This window comes from Trachemys scripta, chromosome 11, assembly GCF_013100865.1.
Source record: "Trachemys scripta elegans isolate TJP31775 chromosome 11, CAS_Tse_1.0, whole genome shotgun sequence".
In the NCBI taxonomy this organism is placed as follows: domain Eukaryota; kingdom Metazoa; phylum Chordata; order Testudines; family Emydidae; genus Trachemys; species Trachemys scripta.
Window position 1 is genome coordinate 28,492,477 of NC_048308.1, and position 16,744 is coordinate 28,509,220.

The following is a 16,744-nucleotide window of genomic DNA, read 5'->3' on the forward strand; positions in this document are numbered from 1 at the left end:
TATTACTGAATACCAGTTGAAATGCATATTTGCATTTTCATTAGTGAATGTAGTTTATTTATATTGAGGCAGATTTTTGTACTGTTATGTGGGAAGTACATACAGACTAGAGCTGGGCAAACTACATACAGCAAACATTTTGACAAAGTTAGCTTTTATGATAAGATTTACAAATTTCCTCAGAGACCTCGATTTTTACACATTATTTTTTTTTACATTCAATGAATAGTTCATGTGTACCTAGATCAGCCTACAAGCTGCTTGCATATTATGTGTTGTGACTGTTGTGTTAAGCATTCACTAGTTCTGATTCACTATTTGTGCTGTGTGATTGGTCACCTGCATCACATGATATTGTTTCTGCTCTCTGACAGAATGTCTCCACGACAACGAAGAGCTTTCAAGATGGCTAAGTGAACATTTCCACCCTAAATGCTCTCAAATTACAGCTTCATAGCAGTCTTAAGGTGTAATTCGAGTCGGACAAGTGGCACTTTTAAAATGACATAGCGGGGTGCCACACATCTTGTCTCTCAATGAGCTACAAATCCAGGCTGCAATCACACAATGCAGTTCCTTCTGCCAATGCAAAGTCCATTGACTTCAACAGGACTCAGTTCAGGTGTAGGGAAGTTTGAATTTATGGATCCCTTTGCATGACTGGGGTCTTAATCTGCTCGGTTTATTTTTTTTAATAATTTTAGTGTATTAGATCAATAACATAATTATTTTAAAATGGACTAACATATTCCTTACAATGTTAAGGCAACAATACACAATAAAATAATAGAAACACATTGGCTACCTCTAAGAATACCTTAAATAAGAAATATTGATTTGAGAAAGAATACTAATATTGAATAAGGACATTTTGGGCTAAAGAAATTTAACACATGTATACAACTAGGGGGAAACTGCACTTTTTGTCTGTTGTATTTTAGCTAAATGGGACCTGATTCTTCAATATGAAAAATTAGATTAATAGTGAGATGAAAATTGATTCCCATTAATATTATTAGTGAAAACAAACATACTACTCTTCAGATACAAGCGCTTTAATAATAAAAGAAAAATGTATAAGGACCCAAATCAAAACTGATTTTTGTATTTATCAGATTATTCAACAGCAAAGCCAACAAAATTAGCCCCTATTGATAAGATAAATAAGCACAAATATATTAATTTCTGGGTCACAACATTTCAATACAAAAATCATTAGAAAACGACATCAAAACAGCATTTTATATCAATCAAATTCTTATTAAATTAGTCCATATTATTTAACAAGAAAGCCTACAGAAATAGGCTCTTATTGACATTTTGGTAAGTAAATGCAAATATATTGCTTTCCAGATGATAGGGATTCAAACCAAAAGCAAAGCTAACTAAAAATGATTTCATTCAAATTCCAGGGAAATCAAATAAGTATCTGATCCTCATTAGAGTCATTTAGCACTTGCTCATTTAACAAGTAAAAAGATGGTCAGTCCTGTAATCCTTGCCTGGGATCAGTTGCAAGTCCTTTCTGGCTCATGCATCATCACCACAATAAAATTCTGCAGGTAAAATTCTATTCTGTAACATTGCTGCAAATCTTGAGTAACTGCACCAATGTTAATGGAGTTACTTTGTATTTACATTGGTAAATTAGAACAGAATGCGGCTCTTAGACCTGGATCTACAAAAGGGACTTAGCTGTTGTGATGTTGAGTGTCATGGTCTAAACTTTTAGGTGCCCAGAAAATCACAAGAACAACATTATGATCCATAAAGCCAAGTTAGGCACCAGGGCTCCCCAGACAATCAATAGGGAGAGATGGACACCTTAGAATGCAATGCACAAAAGCCAGGTGACTCTCTGCCTGAACTAGCCAATGGGAGACAATGATGTGCTAAATCAGGGGTTCTCAAAGTGGGGGTCGGGACCCCTCAGGGGGTCACAAGGTTATTACCTGGGGGGGGGTCACAAGCTGTCAGCCTCCACCCCAAACCATGCTTCACTTCTAGCATTTATAATGGTGTTAAATATATAAAAATGTGTTTTTAATTTAGAAGGGGGGTCGCACTCAGAGGCTTGCTTTGTGAAAGGAGTCATCAGTACAAAAGTCTTAGAACCTCTGTGCTAAATGCTGCCCCTTTCTCACAGATAGGCATCCAGGCTGCAAGGAGGCACCAAGCTATACTAGCAATCCACAAACAGGAACCCCTCTTCTGGTTTAGCAGCCTATGTAGTTTCCTGTGGGAATGAGTTAGGTGCCTGCCTCATTCCACACAAAATGTTGTAGTACCTACCTTATAACTTTTATCCCAGTGGTTAGTGCACTTACCTGGGATGTGGTAAGTCCAAATTCAATTCCCCCTCCCTGGCAGAGGGGGAAGAAAGGATTTGAACAGAGGTCTCCAGCTCTCAGGAGGGGTTAGTGTGCTAGTTAGGCACCTAGGTTCCTATACAATGAATGGGGAGGAGATAGGTGCCTTAGGCTATGTCTACACAGCAAAGTAAGCCTAGGGTTAGTGGGACTTGAGTCAGCTGACCTGTGTCAGGGAACCCTGGGCTTGAACATCTACACTGCATTTTAACTCTTGGTTAATAATTTTCTAACCTGTGCTTGAACCAGGGCTCTGGTATCCACAATGCAGTGCACAGACCTGAGTCAAAGTAACTCTATCCCAAAGTGCCTAGTGCCCTCCATGTTGATACTCTAGCCCTAGGAATGTGTTGCACTGTGAGAAAACTCTGTTTCCACCCTGTTTCCTTACTATGGCAGTGTTACTGATGGGACTCGTGCCCATAAGGAGCACATGACTACATAAACCACATAATTAGCCCCTTTGGTGGCTGTCTCAATAATGACTGCAGTTTGAGAAGGCTTTATAGTGAACTACCATGTAATCTGAAAATGGGCTCTCTACCTCTAGGCTGTCACACTGGCAGGAAAATGCCCATCTGCACCTGTTCTGAGGATACTTAGGACATCAGTCTCCAGGGCTGTCAAACTATTAAAATGAAACTTTGAAATTCTTTAATTTTTAAATTGGAGTGTTTTTGTTTGTTTATTTTTGTCTGTTTTAAAATTTTGACATAAAATGAAGGTATCGGAGGACCCCCCCCCCAGCCTGACTGCTGCTGGCTGTGGAGCGGTGAAGTGCATCTCCAGGGCTTGGGGTGCAGTGTGCTCTAGCGCCACACATCGATCCCTTATCCCTGCCCCTGCCACACCCCAGGAGGCTGCAGGGAAGTCTTGGAGTAGGCTCCCACTCACTGCCCTGAGTGCACACAGCCCGGGTGCCCCTGCACACACAGTCCCAGAGAGGGCAATGGGAGCCTGGAGCAAGGGAGTAGCAAAGCTCCTGGCTCAGCTGGCCCAGGGAATAATGAACCCCAACATCCCAGCAGCCAAGAGCCACCTTCCACCTTGCAACTTTGCTCCCTGCTCTGGGTAAGCTCCATGCAGCAGTGAGGAGGAGCCAGAGTCACCGCTGAGGGAGGAGCAGGAACAGGGAGTGGGCTCAGCCAGGCGGTAATGGTGCTTCTGGTCTGCTGTGCTGGCTGCCTGCAGTGTTGCTACTCTGCCTCCGGGAGCTGTACTGTGGGGTACATACAGAGGGCTCCTGGGACCCAAGTCAAGCCAGGGCCATGTGTACACAGGAAACTCATAGAGCTCAGACCATAGGTTCCAAGTTAACATGGTCTCAGACCCTCCAGTCCTGCAGGGTCCTGGGACCCTGAATCCAAGCCCTGGCTTAGCACAATTGCAATGTGGATGCAAAGGGGAGTTGGCTTGAGCCCAGACTCAGATCCAGGCATAAATTGCTGTTTCGACATCCCCTTAGAGTGCTATCTCCAAAGCCAACATGCTAGGTGGAGTATTCCTAAAATGGGTGTGTCCTAAACCCTGCCTCTCTCATGGAGATAGGCACCTAAGTCCAGACTGCAGGGAGGTGCACATCTCTGCTAGTGAGCACCTCTGCTTGACTCCTGTGCAGGGCCCAATCCAATAGGTGTGATCAGAGGCCACATAACTCCACAAAAACATCCAGGGAGAGGAAGGAGGACTTTCCTTATATTTTGTAGCTCAGTGGTCAGAACGCCAAGGCTGTAGGAGACCCCGGGTTCATGTCACCACTCTACTTGGTGAGGAGAAGGGACTTGAAGGGACCTTTCAGCTGAGTGGTCTAACCACTAGGCCTTGGAATATTGTAGCGAGCCTCTCATCAGTCTCTCCTATTGAAATTGTTCCACTAATTATTCAATAGTTGAATAATTATTAATTGGGGCAGAGAAAGAGTGAGTAACTCTCTAGCTCAGTGGTTAGGACAATCATCTGAGACATAACAGATCCCTATTCAGATCCCTTCTCATAAGGCAGAGGGGGAACTTGTACCTGAGCTCTCTACATGCTTGGTGAGTGTTCTGACCACTGGGCAAAAAATCATAAGGGAAGCATGCCCTACCCCCCTACCCGCATTGTGTGGAGTTAGGTTGCCTCTGGGCATGCCTACTGGATTGGGCCCTGCATGCCAATTAGGAGGACGAGTTTCTATTTTCCCTGATTCATGGATTGCTCTGGGGCTTAGGCAGGTGATAGGTGACAGATTAGAGTATGGCAGTTGTGCACATACCCAGAGACAGGAACGTAGGTACCTGGAGATTTCTTACTGTAAAAACTTAGCAGCTGATTGAGTTTAGGTGCCTACAGGTTAGATGGCAGCTGAGTAAGGGCTTTGTGGATCACAGAGGCACCTAAAAATGGGATTTAGGTGTGTGAGTACCTTTGTGGATCTGGGCCTTAGTTAATGATTTCATTCATGAGATGCAAATAAGAATAGAATCCAGCTTGTTCTCCCATGGATACATAGATTCTGTAGTGCTAATGGAAGGGGTTTAATACTGCAGCCCTTACTTATGTGAGTTGTACCATTGAAAAATCAGTTAAGGGCCAGGGTACTATTATTAACATGAAAGTAAGCAGATACTCTGAAAAGGGAGGAGAATCTCTTGAGTCTTCTTCTTCTTAGTATATGCACACATGCCTCAGGTGGCATGTGACCAGGATTCATCACCGAATTTGGTCCACTGGTTGTATCATTAGCTTCCCTGGCTTGGGCCGGGTACTGATGGGGAGTGCGATGTGAACACTGATCCATGCCCCCCCCCACCTTGAGTAACAAGGAGCAATTCTGATATAGTCAACTCCTCAGAACAAAACTGCACTTTAAAATGACACAGATTTGCAGTTCCAATCATAGGCAGTGTGGCTTCTCTAAACAATGGGCTAAACTTTACTTTCAAAAGTATTTATTAGTGGTAATTAACCCTTGTCTACAGATGAAAAGCACTGTATTTCAAAGCTCTTTACAAATGTGGGAGTGTTTCTTAGATTGCTGTCAGTGCAAACTGCATGTGTGCATCCAGTGGTTAAAAGTTTTCCAATAGACTGGAAACCCTGTGGGGCAGGGACTGTATTTCTATGATGTACAGCAACATTTTCTAGGTCTTTACATGAAAAGAAGGATAATTTATGAAGGAAAATAAGCCCACTTTGGAGTAAAAATGCTTAATGTTTTTTAAATCAAAACTTAGTTTCAAAGGTGTTTGCTACGTTGTTGTAGCCGTGTTGGTCCCAGGATATTACAGAGACAAGACGGATGAGGTAATATCTTTGCCTGGACCAACATCTACTGGTGAAAGAGACAAGCTTTCAAGTTTACAACAGAGAGCTCTTTCTCAGGTCTGGGAAAGGTACTCAGAGTGTCACAGCTAAATACAAGGGTGGAACAGATAAGATTGCAAGAGATGATTCAAGGTGAAATGGACAGTTCTGCTTTATTTAGTTGTGACATTCTGCCCACTTCCGACTTCACCTTGGGTCAAATTCTGCTCTCTGACACTAGTGAAAATCTGGAATATCTTCAGTGAAGTCAATGGAGTCACTGTGGATTTACAAAAGAGAGTCCTGAGGCACCTTTAAGACTAACAGTTGTATTGGAGCATAAACTTTCGTGGGTGAATGCCCACTTCGTCGGATGCATGGATGCACAGGACTCTCTGTTGCTTTTTACAGATCCAGACTAACTCGGCTACCCCTCTGATATTTGGATTTACAGTAGAGTAACCGAAAGCAGAATTTGGCCCACAGTCTTTTGTGGATATAAAATCCAATCCTACTTCTATGTAATCCAGGGTAGTTTTATCATTGACTTGAAAATGTGCTAAATAAATCCCACTGTGCCATTGGAATTCCAAATCATTATGTTAAAGTTTCTAACAGGAAACCATTTACTCTTCCCCATTTAACTAAAACATTTTGTGGTCACATTATGAGTCGCTAAGAATTTACTTTAAATAATTATAGTTTCTGTGAAGAAACTGCTTAACACACTTTTAATTAACAGTGAGTAGTATATCTAATTATTGTTTCATTACACATTTGACAGTACATGCTCACAGAAAACAAGCCTGGAGCACTTTAAAAATGTTCTAGACCATGCAAAACTCTTTGATCAAAGTGACAAATAAGCATCTATTAGAATAATAACTCTGCATACTTGCTGTAATAGCCAATATACTCAAACTTGTAACAGATAACTATTAACATCTGGAAACTCATCTTGTGTGCTTTTCAGAGGTAATTATATACCTATACTTACATGCATTATATTGAAAAAACCAACCTTGTCTTCCAAATCCTTAGTCACACAATCCCATTGATATAAATAAGACTACTATCAGGAATTCAGATTATTTGTGAGAGTAACGGTTTGCAGGACTGGGTACAATAATGGGGCGAGTGAATGAGTGTTTAATTGAATATCAAAGAGAAAAAAATGCACATGCCTGTATGTATAAATGTTGATAATTTTGTAGATAGAGGGGCTAGACTGAGATAGGTATGTAGACTCTGAAGGTACACACAAAATAATTCATAGAGACACATCTACCAACTACCGACACATTCACTTTCACTTGTATCAACAAACAAAAGAATCCTACAGATTCAGAGAAAGACTCCCAAAATACCTTTAGTTGTAAGGCCTGATTTTAGTGCTATAATTAGTGTTTGTAATTATGGGCGAAATCCATATCATGTAAGTCAGAAAAATATGATGAAGTAGGGTATTTGCTGTAATATTCTATAATTAGTAAAATCCAATAACCATTCTTAATAAATAGGCATGGCATTCAAGTTGTAAATATTATGACCAACATTTGAAGAACTGTTCTAATTTTGTGCTTAATTTGAGACATCTTGCGCCTAATTTTCAGCAGTGCTGAGGTGGGAAGACAAAGGTTGGGAGTATGCCTCTTTTAAAGACATCTATTACTAAATTTTCTAATTTACACTCTAAGCTCATTGATACCTCCACCATCCAGTGATTTCAAAGAGTAAATTAATGTTTCTCTCCTTTATTTCTGCTTTCTTTTCCTGGATGACCTTTTTTCTTTCATCTTTTTTTGTGAACTTGTTGCACAGTCCTGACAGCATGTGTGGATGTTGACATGTAAAGAGGCACAGAAAGTTTACCTTCAAGGCCCATTGACATAATCACCAAGGCATATATTAGTAGTGTCTTCTAGGAAGTAAACTTTAAACTGACTTCATAACTCTCCCTTTCTTGCCCTTATAGGAATCTATTAACTGAAGTTGAAGTTCATAGTGGAAAACTATTGTCCCAAGAGTTTCTCAGTTATTAATGTGTCAGTTTATCCCACATTTTCACTGAAACTTTAATTGTGCTCCGAATATTTTTGTACACATATCCTGGTGTATCCTTTGGAGTGTATTTCTTTTTACAACATTTTTGCTTCATATTTTTTTCATTTTACTTTTTTTTTTTTTTTTAACATCACTAGTTCAACCTAGTAGATCAGGCAATGTAAGCTTGGAAGAATTTGGTTTAATTCTTCAACTTTTCAAAATTATTTATTTCCAAAGCATTTCATATGGGCCTTTTGCCTTTTTTGGGGAGCGGGGGGAGGGGCTGAAAAGACTTACAGTTTTGGACTCTGTCTGTAACTCTGATTTTAAGAATGCCGAGCATATTGAGGCATCAGATTCTGTTTGAGAATGAGGAACAGCACAGATGGAAATTTCTCTGGAAGTATTTGGAATTAGACCCCTACTTGCTGTTTATGATGTGGCCATTCTCTTGTGTCACTATGATAAGCATGAGCCTTCACTTTTCATGTAGCAGTTTCATGCAGTCGGCCTCGGTCTTCACTAGTATTTGCAATAATATGTTGGTTGAGAATGAGCCAATGAACACACATGTACATTATCATCAGTTACATGGGCCAAAAAGATGATTTGTTTCAGTGCACCAAAACTTTTTCAATAGGTGACCAAAGTATGGAGGATATTTGTTTCAATAACTGAGTCCACAGCATCTCCTCCTTAAAAATAACCTACTACTTAAAAAGCAAATAAAGTAATTTTTCTCTCTCTCTCATGACGTGTGTTTTCTAAAGGCCTTCACGGGGTAGTGGGAGGAAGGAGGGGGAGAATTGCATGCTTGGACTAAGGTTCATAAAATAAGCTGATGCTTTTCAAAATGAATCATTTTCAAAACTAAACCCTAATCAGGTATTTGCCGATCATATAAGAAGTGTCCTGTTTAATATCTATCCTAATTGGAATGCTGTGTTTGTTTCCAAATCAACTTCTGTCATGGCTTCACAAGTGGGATTATAATATAAATTAAAGGCCTGTAAAAAGCAGTGTCATTTAACTGTCTGGAAACTTCTGCTTTATAAGCTGCGTAAATCTGTATAACTACTTGAGACTCTTTGTTTTTAAGTTTTACAACAAAATTTCTATTTAATATCAAATCCAGTAATGTTAATATTCTACTTTTACTCAGATGAAGTAGAGTCGGGATTCCTTTTAATAAATGATTAGGATTTGTACCTGCTTCCTCAGGCTGAATTTGGCTCAAGGAGCCATTATTGTTTTGTGTGTTAATTTGTCAGTCAAATAATTTCTACAGGGCTATTACTTACTCATCAATCTCCAACCATGACAAAATTTGCAGTTCAGAGCGTTAATACTGTTTTTCTGTCTTTCTATCTCCATTTTTGTCACTAACTTTCATTGCTCCATATCATAGGATGGTAAATACCATATTTGTATATAACTGAATCTTAGGTGGTGTACTAGACTATTCCTATTAGGGACATTAAATATCTAGACTCTGTGTCAGTCTTTATGGCATGCAGTGTCTGAATGTGAGTTACATGAAGACTTTTTTGCATGCTCCACCACCTCCCTCAGATGAGTAATCCAAACCAAATAAATGAGAGAAAGTAATCAAACATCAGTCATGTAAAAGGACAGTGGGGCAGATTTTCAAAATCACTTAAAGGATTTAGGAGCATAAGTCCCATTGAAAATCAATGGGACTTATGCTCCTAAATGCTTAAGCACTTTTGAAAATCTTCCCTGGTAATATTTACTCTGACAACTGTGTTCCCTAAGTGATAAACAGAGCTGGTTTTGCTAACTGTTCATAAAACTTTCTCCGAATTTTGTAAATACATTCTGTATTTTAAAATATTTGACAAATAACACAAGCATGTAATTGGCATTCTATGGATTATTCTAAATTAGTCACCTAGGTCATATGAATTTGTTTCTGATCCCTGATGGAAACTTTTTACAAGGAGAATGGAAATACCAAATAATATACTTTGGTACAAATTGGTGAAATGTAAAAGATTCATGAACATTTTGTGATGACCCATGTGAATATTTACAAATAAAATGTACATTATATACTTATAAATGGAAACAAATGAATTTGAGCTGTTTGTTTATTTACAAAGCTGTGATGTCATTGTTCAACTGGCTCTAGCATCATGATAAATTATTATTTATTATTTGTTCTTGGCAGTGTTTACATTATAAAAACATAAAGGAAGAAAAGATCTTCAAAGAATTTAGGGTGGGATCCACAAAGGGATTTTGGTGTTGCAACACTGTCACAGCGCCTAACTTTTTAGTCACTTAGAAAATCACAAAAACACCGAGATCCAAAAGGCTGAATTAGGCTCTTATGCTCCCTATAAAATGAATGGAGAGAGAGAAAGATACCTTTGAAGGTGATCCACAAAGCCAGCATGCTAAGCAGTGAGCTACCTAAATTAACCAATGGGACATGCTGACAAGAAGGATGTGTACTAAGACCCGTCCCTCTCACAGACTGAGGCCATGTCTACACTACAAAATTATGTTGACTTAACTTATGTTGGCATACAGTCACCATAGTTATTAAATTGCTTGTTTGTGTGCACATTTGGCTTCTTGTGTTAGTGATGTGCGTCTTCACCAGGAGCACTTGTATTGATTGTATTGACAGTGTGGGGCATAGTGGAATGGCTCCAGTAATAGTTGATGTAAGCAACACAGTGTCTACGCTGACTGTCACACTGCATCAACCCAATTACATTGGCTGTGACTCTACACCACTTGGGGAGGTGGTGTTACTAAATAGGCGTAGAGAGGCACTTGGGCTGGGTCTACACTACCCGCCTTAATCGGCGGGTAGAAATCGACCTCTCGGGTATCGATTTATCGCGTCCCGTCGGGACGCGACAATCGATCCCCGAATCGACGCTCTTACTCCACCAGCGGAGGTGGGAGTAAGCGCCGTCGACGGGAAGCCGCAGATGTCGATTTTGCCGCCGTCCTCACAGCAGGGTAAGTCGGCTGCGATACGTCGAATTCAGCTACGCTATTCACGTAGCTGAATTTGCGTATCTTAAATCGACCCCCCCCCCCGTAGTGTAGATGTAGCCTTATATTGGCGGGACCCAAATTTAAGTGAAGATACTTCTACAGCTAGGTTGATGCAAGGCAGCTTATGTCGACCAAACCCTGTAGAGTAGACCAGACATAATGCACTTAACTCTGGGCTGCCGGGAAGTGCCTATCTCTGCTTAGTGATCCATGTACAGGAATCTGCCTCCTGGAGTCAGGTGGCTTGGTTGCCTAACTAGCTTCTTGTGGTAATGAATTTGGTACCACCTCACTCCCCATAAAACAGCCAGAGAAGACAGTGCCCATATTATAACTTTTAGCTCTGTGGTGAGTGTACTCACTTGGGATGTGGGAAACCCAGGTTCAAGTCCCCTTCCCTAGCAGAGGAGGAGAAAGAATTTGAATAGGGTTGCCCACCACCTAAGGGAGAGCTGTAACCTCTGAGTTAGAGATAGTCTGGTGAGGGGCTCCCTCAAACTCTCCTCTTGAAGCTGTTCCACTGTGGATAAATAATGAAAGAGGAACTGGAGCAGAGGGACTGGACACTAGGGGTATGTCTACACAGCAAAGAAAAATCAGCTGCTGGCCCAGGACAGCTGACTCAGGCTAATGGGGCTTGGGCTGTGGTACTGTTTCACTGCTGTGTAGACTTCTGGACTCGGGATGGGAGGGTTTCAGGCCAACTGCGGGTTTTTCTTTGCTGTGTAGACATACCCTGAGCCTCCCACTTCACAGATAGATTCTCTAACCGTTTCAGAAAAGACCTCCTGAATCTTATGGAATTTTATACCCTCTGTCATTCTCATGAATGGAATATTTTAGGGCAGTGGTTCCAATAATTTCTTCCAACTGTGACCCAATATTACAACAGAAGAAAAGTTTTGGGACTCCTCCTCACAAAGGGTGACCAGAAGTCCTGATTTTATAGGGACAGTCCCAATATTTGGGGCTTTTTTTTATATGGGCTCCTATCACCCCCCCCACCCCATCCCGATTTTTCACACTTGCTATCTGGTCACCTTACCCTCACATCTTAAAAGAAAGTGAGGGTGGTTGTAACTCTCTCTGGCCACTGTGACTGCCATGTTGAGAACCCATATTTTAAGGGACGGAGGGTGCTGCTAGCCTTTAATAGGTACGGCATTGGAGATCATATCCCCAGGGACAACTAAGCCCTTTCTTGAACAAGTACAACATTTTTGAGGTACCAGGAATGAGTTAATCTTAACAAGAAATGCAGAGAAACTACTATATAATTGAGTGACATTGTTTTTCCCTGATGTCAGCATAGAAACCCAAACACAAAGAGGTGAATTTAGTCCTGTGAGAGAGCTGTTGAGTAAGCTGAATGTTAAGTTTGCATTGTAGTATCCAGCAAAATTTAAAAATTGCTCTGCACAGTATTTCCGGGAACCATGGGTTGCTTCCAGACATCTGGACAAGCCTGACGTGGGGGATATCTGGAACAATGATGTGATATGTATGTGGCAACATTTGGAGTTTTGCATAATGTTATGGGAACAACAACAAGGTTAGATTTCTGCTTTCTGAAGTTTTAAAAGCATTCAGTAGATGGGAATATCCGAGTTTTGTACTGAACAGACTTATAGTTATGTAAGGAAAGCAAAATATATTATATAGATCAACCTAAATCTATCCATTTCTCTGAGTATGGCCTAAGGGTAGTGTTTTGTTTGAGTGATTCAATTCAGTCTACTTTTATTAAGGGATGCTCTGGGAGGTATTTAAATTGGGCTGTGTCAGAAGCATGATTTCACTTTATTACAATCTGCAAACAGCCTCTTACGTTACGGATACAGACTAACACGGCTGCTACTCTGAAACCTCTTATGTTGTAAGCCAAAAGGAACATTAATTAAATACTTGCTGGTACTCTAGAGATCTGCATCTGTTCTCCTCAGTGACATGGATATACTGTGTCTTGATCTGCCTCCCAAACAGGAAGTTTTGCAATTTGACTTACAGTCCATCAAAACAGGCATTCCTTAAAGATACAAAGAGTCCTGTGGCACCTTATAGACTAACAGATGTATTGGAGCATAAGCTTTCGAGCCACAGGACTCTTTGTTGCTTTTTACAGATCCAGACTAACACGGCTACCCCTCTGATAGTTAAAGATACAGTGATACTATGCATTTATCATGCATTATTCAGACCCCGCTCCCTACAGGAAGGTGAATGAGAGGAGAATGTGGCTTCTCGCCTCACTTGACTAGATCTGATGCTCTTGGTGCTAAACACAATTATTATTTTGTGTTCTGTTAACAATCAAATTAATTATTTTGTGTTTTGTATTAATTATCAAAAGCAAATTCAGTAATTTCTAGAAGGCTGGTGGTTAGTGTCTGCAATGTGGAAGACAATGTCAAATTATTTGTACACTATTTTCTTATAGGATGGAAAAATGATATGATAAGAGTGTCTGAAAAGAGCACCTACACCAAGAATATGAATTTCAAAGCCCCAAATACTAGAGGACTATAACAATTTTATTAAGAGGCAAAGAATCCTCATCAACTAAGGGGTTTGTGCTGGCACCAATGCGTACATACAACTCCTTATGTTAACATCTGTTATAAATGCATACAAATTGAAGGCAGTATAGCTTACATTATGATGAGATAGATATTGCTTAGATTCAAGAAATATACCTGAGTAGAAACTAAGGGACTAGTCCTTGTTCCCACTGAAGCTAATCAAAGTTTTGCTGTTGACTTCAGTGGGAGTGCTTACACAAGGGTTTGCTGGTTTTTCATTTATAATTGGAGTTTAATGGCAAGAAAGCTTATCCCATGAGAAAATACACTACTCTAAAAGACATAAATTTACTAAAGCTGATTTTTATGTTATTTCTAAGTGACATACTGAACAGATATGCTTTGTAAGATAAAACATTATAGTCCGGTGCCAGATCATGCCTACATGATAATGAGGTGTCAGTATGCTTCTCCCAGCTCAGTTTCTTCTTGCTGGAGATGTATTAATTTTCTTTGACAACAAAGATGGTTTGCTGGTTGTTTAAACAAGGCCAGGCAGACCTTCCTTCAGTAAAATAATGAAAATTATTCCAGATGCATGATGGGCAAGAAGGAAAACAGCCTTGAGTACCCAGTAATGGGAGTCGCAGATTCACTGGAAAAAAGTGAGAGAGAAAGGGAAAAAATGTCTAAAGGGAGACTATAAATGAAGGGATCATAACAGGTTACTGAAGCTAGGAAGAGTGAGAAGTTGGCTAACATCTTATCTTAAGTGAAAGAACAGAATATTTTTATTATAATGTTTGGAATGAATTCTTTGGAAATAACTAATAAAGTCAAAGGGATGCTGTCACTGGTGAGTGATCAGTCAGCCTCTCACTGGTCACTCATTGGTCAAGGCTCTGGACCAGAGAACCTGGAAACTCTTCAAGAGCTGCAGGATTCTTCCCTGGTCATCCCTCCCAGTGCTGTGCCTTATTCTTGGGATGACTTTCAAGGCTGTGTGGGTAAAAGGAAGGAGCAAGTTCTTGCCATTGTGGCTGCCACAAGAAACAAATCTTCCTCAGGGGTGAGCTGGTCTGGGCTGCCTCCTCTAGTGCAACATGCTCTTTGATATTGCCAGGGATTTTTCAGGAGCTAGTTTCTCAAAGGGAAACACAGGCCATTTGGTACTTAACCAGAGAGCTTTAGGCACACCTGGTCTTTAGAGGCTGTTCAGTTGCTACAATGGTGCAAGTGGTGGAGTTGCATCAGGCACAAGGTTATGATTTTGTTTTAGAACCCAGAAAGAAAAGGGTGGAGGGTACTGCCTTATGTCTGGAGATATAGTGGATTGCACCCTTAACTAATACAGTGGATGGGACGCAGGCATCAGGGAGCCTGTGCACCCACTGCCTGGAGATGTAACCAGATTCAATGTGTGGATTACCTCCAGTGGGTAGAACCAGGCGTTCAGCAATTGGGGTGTGAGTGCGCTGTCTGTGCTGATGCTGCAGGGGGCTGCTAACAGTGGAGGGTGCTTGGGTCTAGCTGCATACATGTATCCTTGTTCATGCCATTGCCAGTTCGGAAGATGAGCTGCACCACAGTGGAGAGAAGTTGCTGGGGAGAGTGGGGCTTGCTGGCTTACTGGGAGGGGCTGGACTGAACACAGGAATGGCATACTGCCTCAGACCAATGGTCCATCTAGCCCAATATCCTGTCTTCCCACAGTAGCCAGTGCCACATGCTTCAGGGGGAATGAGCAGAACAAGGCAGTTATCAAGTGATCCATCTTTGTGGTCCAATCCCAACATCTGGCAGTCAGAGGCTTTGGGACACCCAGAGTATGGGGCTGCAGCCCCGATCACTTTGTCTAATAGCCATTGATGGACTTATCCTCTATGAACTTATCTAATTATTTTTTAAACTTTTGGCCCTGGCAAAGAGTTCCACAAGTTCACTGTGCGAGTTCACTGTGCGCTGTGTGAGGAAGCACTTCCTTAGGTTTGTTTTAAAACTGCTGCCTATTCATTTCATTGGGTGACCCCTGATTCGTGTGTTATGTGAAGGGGTAAATAACACTTCCTTATTCACTTTCTCCACACCATTCACGAGTTTATAAACCTCTATCAGATCTCCCAGCCTTTTTTCTCCCTCCTTATATGGAAGGGTTTCTAGCCCACTAATCAATTTGTTGCCCAGCTCCGTACTCTCCCCCCCCAATTCTCATATATCTAATTCGAGATGGGCAACCAGAACTGCAGGCAGCATCCCAGGTCTGGGCACACCATGGATTTATATAGTGGCATTGTCTGTGTTCTTGTCTATCCCTTTCCTAACTGGGGCCGTGGGGCAGCTGCGGGGGAGGAGGATTGGGGCAGGTGGTCCGCAGTTGGCTGAGGCTGTGGGGGACAGGTGGGGACGGATTTCAGAGTCAGGAAGGGCTCCCCCCCCCGCCAACCTGTTCTTGCCCCAGGGTCCGCCACTGCCCTGCTCCTAGGCAGGCTCCTGCCAGCGCCGCAGAGCTGAGCCGTCCCGGAGCAGCGGGGTCGCCGGGGCCGAGCGGGGCTCGCTGTCCCCGGGACAAACGCGCAGCTGCGGAGAGAAGCGCGCGGGCGGTTTCCGCGCCTGGCCTGGGACGTTGCCGCTAGCGCTGAGGGGGGCGGGCAGGGACGCGGAGGGGCCGGGGCAGGGCGCGCCGAGCGCACTGTAGCCGCGGTCACTCAGCAGCCTAGCGGGGGAAGGGGGGCCGGTGCTGGCGCAGGGCGGGCGAGGCCGTTGGAACGATGCATAGGCCTGGCGGGGCTGACGAGGACAGCTGGGGGATGTAGCTCAGTGGTAGAGCGCGCGCTTCGCATGTGTGAGGTCCCGGGTTCAATCCCCGGCATCTCCAGCCTTTTTTTTTGTGTGTTTTGCACTTTGAAAATAATTGTTTCCAAGCACCGGGCTGATCCAGTGCCCCCAGCCGCCTCCGGGCTCCCGCAAACCTCCGAGCCGGCCCCCGAGCGGGTGGGTGTCCTTCCCAGCCCAGGCCAAATAATGGGAATATTGAAAATATCGTTGCAAAAGTTTCTGGTGAGGTCTGGTCTTTGGCGGTGAGGTGCAGCTGGAAAGGAGACAGCAGTGAAAACAGAGAACGGGTGGCGTCTAATTACAGTTGTAAAACTGAATTTAGTCCTGTCCAAAAGTTGAGCTGCATTGGCCGGGAATCGAACCCGGGCCTCCCGCGTGGCAGGCGAGAATTCTACCACTGAACCACCAATGCACTGCTGTGAGCAGTCTACCAAGTCTGTCCTCTTAGAATGTGTCAAATGTGAATCTTTTATTTGTACTTAGGATAGGCATTTATATTTCTTACGATGGAAAAAAAATCCAATATTTTTTAAAAAGCAGACTATACTTTTTAAATCCACCTTCCCGCTAAATAACATTAGGTTTATATAAAATAGTCTCTGAGATGCAAAAATAATAAATAAATATGAAGATTTGTGTAATGTCCTGGAAATT

The 16,744-nt window shown here is 42.1% G+C and overlaps 2 non-coding genes across 2 annotated transcripts; one reads left to right on the plus strand and one right to left on the minus strand.

Annotated features, from left to right (window-relative positions):
* The first annotated feature begins 16,058 nt into the window (after positions 1 to 16,058).
* On the plus strand, positions 16,059 to 16,130 carry TRNAA-CGC. Its single transcript has one exon. It is a non-coding gene; the product is annotated as a tRNA-Ala (tRNA).
* Positions 16,131 to 16,431: 301 nt separating this feature from the next.
* Positions 16,432 to 16,502, minus strand: TRNAG-GCC. Its single transcript has one exon. It is a non-coding gene; the product is annotated as a tRNA-Gly (tRNA).
* Positions 16,503 to 16,744: the final 242 nt, after the last annotated feature.